This window comes from Aethalodelphis obliquidens, unplaced genomic scaffold (genome assembly GCF_003676395.1).
Source record: "Aethalodelphis obliquidens isolate GAN/ISIS:26980383/991018 unplaced genomic scaffold, ASM367639v1 scaffold87, whole genome shotgun sequence".
NCBI lineage: Eukaryota > Metazoa > Chordata > Mammalia > Artiodactyla > Delphinidae > Aethalodelphis > Aethalodelphis obliquidens.
The window spans coordinates 5,301,125-5,309,277 of record NW_020838031.1 but is presented as its reverse complement, the minus strand read 5'-3'; positions in this window follow the sequence as shown (position 1 = coordinate 5,309,277).

The window sequence follows — 8,153 nt, the reverse complement described above, 5'->3', positions numbered from 1 at the left end:
TCTACCCATACACGCTTCCCACCACCCCCATTTTTGAAATACATAGAACTGAAGAAACGTCATTAAGTTTTCATGATCATACCCAAATAAACGAAAGTCATATAGAAAGTCACGAATGTCACATTTCACTATAGTTAGCAAAGTCCCAACAAATTTCAAAACATCAGAATTCCTAGAACTTACTCTCACGGTATCCTTCATAAATTCAGTATAGAGCCAGCAAAGAAGCCACACAGCTATTAATCAGTGGAATCCTGGGTGAGAACACAAAAAACCTCAAAACAAGTTTCCACATCCTGCTGACCTATTCAGCCAAATGCCTGTCAGTGTCTTGAACTGTTTTTTTCTTCTTCTTCTTTTTTCTTTAGCTGTGGCCCTCTTGAGTAATCTGAAAGGCCTGTGGGTAGTATATTCAGTCTTTGCCCATCATATATATGTATGTATGTGTGTATGTGTGTATGTGTGTGTGTGTGTGTGCGCGCGCGTGTGTGTGTGTATAAAATAAGGCAGTCTCTTGTGGAAAGAAATGTTTTCCATAAGCCTTGAGACACTTTAGTTGGGCATATTAATGCTGATACAGACGCTTTTGCCCTGGCGAACTTAAACTAAGTATAGACTGTGCTTCGGACACTCCTAGCCTGGGATCTGAGCCCAGACCAAGCAGCCATCATGTTCTCAGATGATGTGATGATCTGGTAGCCATTTAACCTCACAACTTTATCTGACGGCACAATGCCCCCAAATAATGGGCAGGCACTTGCAGTCGTTTTTCTGCATTGCTTTGTGGTCCTGTATGTGTCAGAAGAACGCTGGGCTTGGGTTTGCCCTGTTCTCCTTGTTTCCATTCCCCCCACCTGCCATATGAAGGGTCAGAGCAGAAACGGCATCAAGTTCTGCTCAAGAAAGCATGGGCCCAGAGGGTCCCACTGATCCGCCTCAGGTCACATGCCAGCTGCTTGAAGAGAACCTATGGTCCCACAGCCATCTCCTGTGCAGATATGTACATGTATGTAAAACAGAACCTGTGAAGGAAATAGAAATAGGAGGTAGCCCACCAGTGGGCTAAAGAAAGAACTGCAGTTTGGGAAACCTGAATTCTAGCTGTTGCTCTACTGTACATTTCTTTGTCTCAAAGCAAGTTCCTTACTGTGCTGGTACCTCAGTTTACCAATTTAATAAAGTAAACAGACACTGATGTCTTCTTAGTCATAGTTAAGAACGATGAATTGGGGGACTTTCCCTGGCAGTCCAGTGGTTACGACTTTGCCTTCCAATGCAGGGGGGTGTGGGTTCAATCCCTGGTCGGGGACCTAAGATCCCACATGCCTGGCGGCCCAAAACCCAAAACCCAAAACAGAAGCAATACTGTAACAGATTCAATAAAGACTTTAAAAATGGTCCACATCAAAAAAAAAAAAAGGAAATCTTAAAAAAAAAAAGATGAATTGCTCTGCTAATGCAAATATAGGTAGATAGATAAGATAGAAAGAATAAAAGCGGTCTGAAAAATGTTCACAATCTAGCTACTTCTTAAATGCTAAGAGATAAAAACTCCTAGGAAGATCACATTTGTTAATTCCCAGGCATGTTTCAGAACCAACTTTATCGCTCAGGAATTTGCTTGAAGAGCGGAGGAGGCTTGCTAGCAAGCCCATCGAAGTTCATTCGTATTTGCATTTTAGCTGTCTGCGACGAGCTTTTTAGTAAACACGCTATATTTAGGCAGTCACTTTAGGAAATCTATTTTTCTATTTCTGTCCACCAGTGGTCTTTTTCTAGGGCTCAGACCTAGGCTATCTGCTCCCATGTATTTGGTTTCCTTCTTCCCGGTATGAACTTCAATTCTGAGTGTGAATCTTAATTCTCTCCACGGTTTTGCACTCCCCTTGGCAAAGAGGTAGTACCATGTGGGCCCAGGAACCGATGTGCCAATGCATACAGACATTCACTCCAATTAATAAATTACAGCCCACAATTAGTCTTTTAAACTTTCCTTCCTTTTTTCCTCCTGCAGGGAGTTCTCTGTATCTCCTTTGTACATAAAACTGACCAAAAAACAAAGTTTGGAGAAAAGTTTATTGTTACTGTTTGGATCTTTAGGTATCATTGGACTATCACCTATACACATAACTATTTTAAATAACATTACTTTGTGTGTGTTTGCTAAAGCACATTAGACCACAGCAAGTCAGTCACCAGCACAGATTATTGAAACCCCATTGGTAAAGGCCACATTTTCCTGCTGATTGGCATTCTTTCCCAAAATATATTTGCATCTTGTCAAGAGAAAGTCAATCTAGTTCATATTGGCTAACTTCTATCTCATAAGAAATACAAACAATAACAGTGAAAGCTTATGTGAATAAATTATAATCATTGTGCTTCCTACAGCCCCTTCACAGCGATGAAATTCTATAAAACATCTGACTCCACGGTTGTTTCTTTTCAACGCCTTGTAGCCACGGTGTATTTACCTGCCTGAGTGCAAAGTAGCCAGAACTGGAGGCCTACAGTAGGAATTAAATGATTTCATGAGACTTTTCTCTTTGTTTGCAAGGAAATAGGGCATAAAGAATTGGAGGCACAGTATTCCAATTTGGTGAGTGACCAAACCATTTCCTCACTCAACTAAATCCCAGAACTGAATTTTTTATCCAAACACCTAAGATCAATTTTTAATCTATGGTTCATAAATTCTAAGTTTCACCAGTACAAAATGGTTTGCCATTTAAGAAGTCCCATACGAGGCATGGCGTGGTGGCATCTCTCAACTCTAGGATCACCTGTCCTATGGACTATACTAGAATGTTCTTGTTTCCTATAAATACAGATATAGATAGGCAACTCTTAACACTCTTTTTGTTAACACTCACAAATGTTAACATGCTTCTTCTAGACCTCTAAACTGTGATCACATGTCTTTTTTAAATGCAAAATGTAAACAGAATGTTCGAGACTATATTGTTAGAAAAAAATACTCATACTTGGATTTCAGTTCTGGTACTCACCTTTCATGTTACAATAGGCAAATCACTTAATCTTTCACTGTCTTAGGTTTTTAGCTTCTGAAAAAGGATGACAACAAAATTTATGCTCGAAACAACTTTTCTGAATGTCCATACGAAAACAATAATAAACGCAAAGCTATCACATCATGCTTGACCTTTTAGAACTGTAACATCTATTTTTTTCAGTTCCCTTACTACTGAATGTGTAGTAGGAAAGTTACCTTTTTAAGTAAGCAAGCTAATGAGAGAAAATTTACCATTTTATTTTTTTCAAACATCATCCGAGAGGTTAGTTTGTTATTTTGTCAGGGTCTTCCTACTGATAACGTTTAAAGGATTTCAGTGAGTGTCTTAAATATAAGTTAAACCCGCATCCAGATATTATTCCAGAAAAGTGCATTTCATCATGCTCTTTCCAAAAAGTCAATAGGAGGGTTCTGGCATCGAAGGGCTGTTGAATTCCTTCCAGTTCTCCTCCAAATTTCCTTGCAGACTGAGCGAGTGTGTGACCTCCATCTCTCCTTTGTCTGTATTTTTCACTTAGCTCTTTAAATTCTGACACAGTAAGTAGCTAAGCTACCTCAAGGCCCCAAGTTTTACTCTAAATGGGGACCTGTACCTATGTTCACACATAGGCTGGGGACGAACAGCTTCTGTGTATAATATGTGGATGATTAAGAGCTCCTGTGATCTTATTTGGCCTGACTCTTATACCCTCCACAGAGAGTTTATCTCCTCCACATGCAAAAGTCTTTTTAATATCTGAATGCTTTCTGCACACAGGGTGGGTAGGCTACAGGGAGAGGTCAAACAGAGGGAAAGTATTTCTAAAATAGCATATTTGCAATTTGAAAACCAGTAGGATTGTCTCGTAAAATGCTATTGCTTAGAAGGAAGGCACTCATATCTGTTCCAGAAGGTTCCTGTATGTCACGACTCTCCATAGTATGTGTGGATGTATTCATATAAACAAATATGTTCAAATATGTATTTATAACTTTTTCAAAGTGGAAAGCCCTGAATATCACACATGCTCCTCCAGTCTTACTTACTTACTCTTCCAGAAGCCTTACTTCTGGCCAAGTACAAGGAGCCTAGGATGGTAGCCACAGAAATTCGGATGACATGTGGCTGCATTTTTTTTCTCCTCCAAATATGCCAGGGTCAGAGTTTAAGAAGCTTTAGTATGCTTGCAACATCATGCTATTAATAGAAACTGCACTCCGAAGAATGAAGGCTGTGATTCCGCATGTGGATATAGGGTGACGCGTAGGAACTCAGTAGTCCCTAGAAATACCGCGTCCTGGATAGCATCCACACACTGCTGGGGGCACGGGGTCGCAGCCCTCCCAGAGCTGCGCGTCCTAGGGGCAGAGTTCCATCAAGGTCCTCTGCTAAGAACCATTTCTTTTTTTTTTTTTGCGGTACGCGGGCCTCTTACTGCTGTGGCCTCTCCTGTTGCGGAGCACAGGCTCCGGACGCTCAGGCTCAGCGGCCACGGCTCACGGGCCCAGCCGCTCCGCGGCATGTGGGATCTTCCCGGACCGGGGCACGAACCCGTGTCCCCTGCATCGGCAGGCGGACTCTCAGCCACTGCGCCACCAGGGAAGCCCAAGAACCATTTCTTTACGCTGCCCTGTCGAGTGCCAGTACGGGGCTGTGGTGTGTTAACAAGAGCATGTCAACTGGAGTAAGCTCGGGGGACCAGATTCAGATTTTAGATGTTTAATGCTCACACAGGGGAAACCCATGTAAACCTCAGTGAGGGGGTCAGATTTGTTCCACCCACTGAGCTACTGCTTAGAACTGTTCCCTTTGGTTTACCTTCCAATCGCTTCCCTTATGCCAGCTTTTGAGAATATCATACTGAATGGCTTTCCTTTTGCTTCTTCACTGAGATTTTCTCTTTTCTTTCTTTCTTTTTTTTTTTTTTTTCAGTCTTAAGAAATTCGAGCTGGAAAAGACTGTTGCTTCTTCCAGTCTCAGCAGGAGTGTTCCCCACAGAATATTTCTTAAGACAAATTGCATTTCTGCAGTGTTCTGGTTAAAAGCCAACTTCAATCCACTGCCCCACCAACACTTCAAGGGGCATCTGCCTGCCTGTCCACGCGTGAACGTGTAGGAGCACACTGCAGCCAAGCCGGTAACCTTGACTCGGAGTGGCAAAGAGGATCATAATTCCCTTTTGAGAGGACCCGGAGCCTTTTAAGCAAGAGGGCAGAGTCTACGTGACTAAAACATACCAACTTCCTCTTTCATAAGTCATCACATGATGAACTACAATTACAATTCCTGCCTTGTCTCTGCGAATTGCAGACGCATTGCCTCACCCTAGAAACCCTGCTCCTGTGTGTGCAGCAGGCGGCTCTAACTGCTGCAGCAGCCGCTTTGGAAGGGATCCAACTCCAGTCTGTGCCGGGAGGGAGGGCAGTGGGTGGAAGACGAAAACAAAGCTCTGTTTACTTAGCATACATCGATAAAGCTGCTTCAGAGCAACATGAAAGGCCAGGCAGCATGAAAGACTTCTGATACAATATAAGGAATTGCTGCTCTGGATCCAGGGCCAGCCTTAACCCCCTTGACCCCGGATCCCTTTATGGCAAAAGAAACCAGAACTAAAACAGCCTTTCCATTTTCTAGCGGGCATTTCGTTAGGGAAGTTACAACAACTGAGTTTCGACATTGAACTGGTAGTGTAAAATAAAAAGGAAATGCTCTTCACTTGGAGAAGAAAAGCTGTGTTCTACAAAAATCCTTACTTAGTACCTCTCGAGGCAGAATTTGGATCTCGGTGTTTCTATTTGGGAGGGAGCCATAGGCTTTCCCACGAGGGTATTACGGTGCCTGCTCGCAGGCAGATGAGTAAAACTAGGCCGTGGCTCTAACCCCGAGTTGTTTTCTTTTAATATTTCCACCCCTGCCTAGGGGGGCCATTTCTTGGGGGTGTTGAGACGGCGCATCTATGCAGCACAGAGACTGGGCTTCATCCCCTTTAGGCAGTGGCCTAGTAGGTGAAGTCACATGCTAGAATGAGCGGCTCAGGGCCTCCAAGGAGAGTGACAGGTCCTGAGAGAGATGCGCAACAGCAGGGACCAGGTGTGACCAAATCCACTGGCACCAGCTGCTGGGGACCCGGGTCCCATTCTCCCAGCTAGGAGAGGGTGGGGCAGGATTGTAATTGCAGGGCAATATCCGGGAACAGATGGGGAGACCTTTAGGGCAGGCGCACCTTCTCTGGAAATCCCCATGAGAAGTCATTCAGGCTTCGCCTGCAAAAACATTTTGGTGTGGCATTACGTTTTCTGTGCCACTTTCGAACAGGTTTTTCCATGTGCTTTAAGCAGCTGCTCCGCTGTTTCTCTAGGGCTGTTCTTCCTCTTCCTTGAGGTTAATCCTTTGAAGCACCCTGGCATTTTCAATAGCAGCGACTAGAGAGAAACGTCAGCAGGATTTTTTTCCTCTCTCGCCACCTACCAATCCAGTTGTAGGAAAGATAATATAATTAGTACCCTGTTCTTCCCACACTTAACCAGCTCTTTCCAGTCTCAGGGAGAGATGTGGGCCTGTTTTCCAACAAAGGAAGCTCCGGAGGCCGCCCTTCCAGAGCTGAAGTGTAGAAGTCCCAACTGAGAGTGACTAAGCTCGCGTCTATTAGTAAGACTAACGACCAGCCAAAAGTGATCTACCATAACACACGCCAGCTCCTCCTCCCGATAAAAGTGTGAAACTCAAGTGCTCACTTCACTTGGGCACAGTGTACGGCTGCCAACGGTGGCAGAGCGCGGCGGGCCTGGCCGGCTCCGCGGCCACACCTCGACTTCGGGCCAGGCGGCTCTGCACCCACCCAAGCCTAGCCTGGGCTGCGCGGTGGGCGCCAGGCCGCCCCTGCCCCACCGCCAGGCCGAGGAAGCCCGCGAACGGCCGGGGCCCCGCACCCCCCGCCGGCCAGCCAGCGGCTCAGCCCCACGGTGGGCGCGGACCGCACAGTGGCTCGTGCCCGCGCCCAGCCCCGCCTCGAGTCCGAGGTTGGCCCCGGGGGCGGGGCCTGGAGCCCCAGTGTCGCGGGCAGGGGGGCGGAGCCTGCGCGGTGACGCGACCGCGCGGGCCGCTGACCCTGGATCCCTGGAATGTGCATTCGTTCAATGGGGCCGCCAGTGCCAGCGGCGCCGAGTCACGTCCGCGCGGAGCGTGCGCACTCGGAGACGGCGGCGCACGCGGCCGCGGCCCCGCGCCCACGTCACGCGCCCGCCGCGCGGACCTGAGCCGGGCAGCAGGGACCCTCGCGCGGCAGGGCGGGTCGAGGGCCGAGGGGAAGACTCGGTGTTTGCGAGGGCCCAATCGCGCGGCGCTCCCGCTCCCGCTCCCTCCCGGAAAGGCTCCGGGAAACGGCGGGCGGACGCGGTCCTACGCTTGCGGGCACACACCCTCCTCTTAGGAAAACTTCAGGGAACCGGCGGCGCCTGTGTCCTTCCCAAGACACATGCGAGTGTAAAAGCCCTTATCGAAGAGTTCAAATAAATAAAGCTCCGTAAAAAATGTGAACCACGCTTGATTTAAAAGCCCCTATGCGCGAGAGATTACAGACAAAACCAAGTTACAAAGTGGCCTGTTTTTCAAAACATGAGTTTTAGCACGGTTTGTCCCAAACGGAACTGAAGGGGGGGGAACTCGGCCCGAAGAGTCGAGGTAGCCGAGCGGGTGGAGGAAGGCAAGCCCTGCCAGCCACGCGTTCACGTCGGGGACACGGGCCGCGGCGCTGCCTGGCGGGCAGGCGGGCGCCGCAGAGCCGGCTCTCCCGGCAGCGCTCGATCTCCGGCGGGGGGAGGGGGAGGGCGAGGGGGAGGGCGGGCGCGCGCGCGAGGGGAGGGGGCCCGCGCAGGCGCCTTGCGAGGCTGTCGAAGAATCAAGTCTGTAGAAGTGGAGCGGCCGCGGCGGCAGCAGCAGCAGCGACGGCGGCGGCGGAGCTGAGGCGGGTTGGGCGCTGACGCGGGCGCTGGAGAGCGGCGACGCCAGGAGCTGTGAGAGAGCAGCGGAGCGACCCGTGGCCCGCGCCGCGCCCGAGCTCCGCGCCGCCCGGCCGCCGCCGCCGCCCCGGCGCGGCATGCCCCGCCGCTCGGGCTGAGCCTGCCCCGGCGGCCGCCCCCC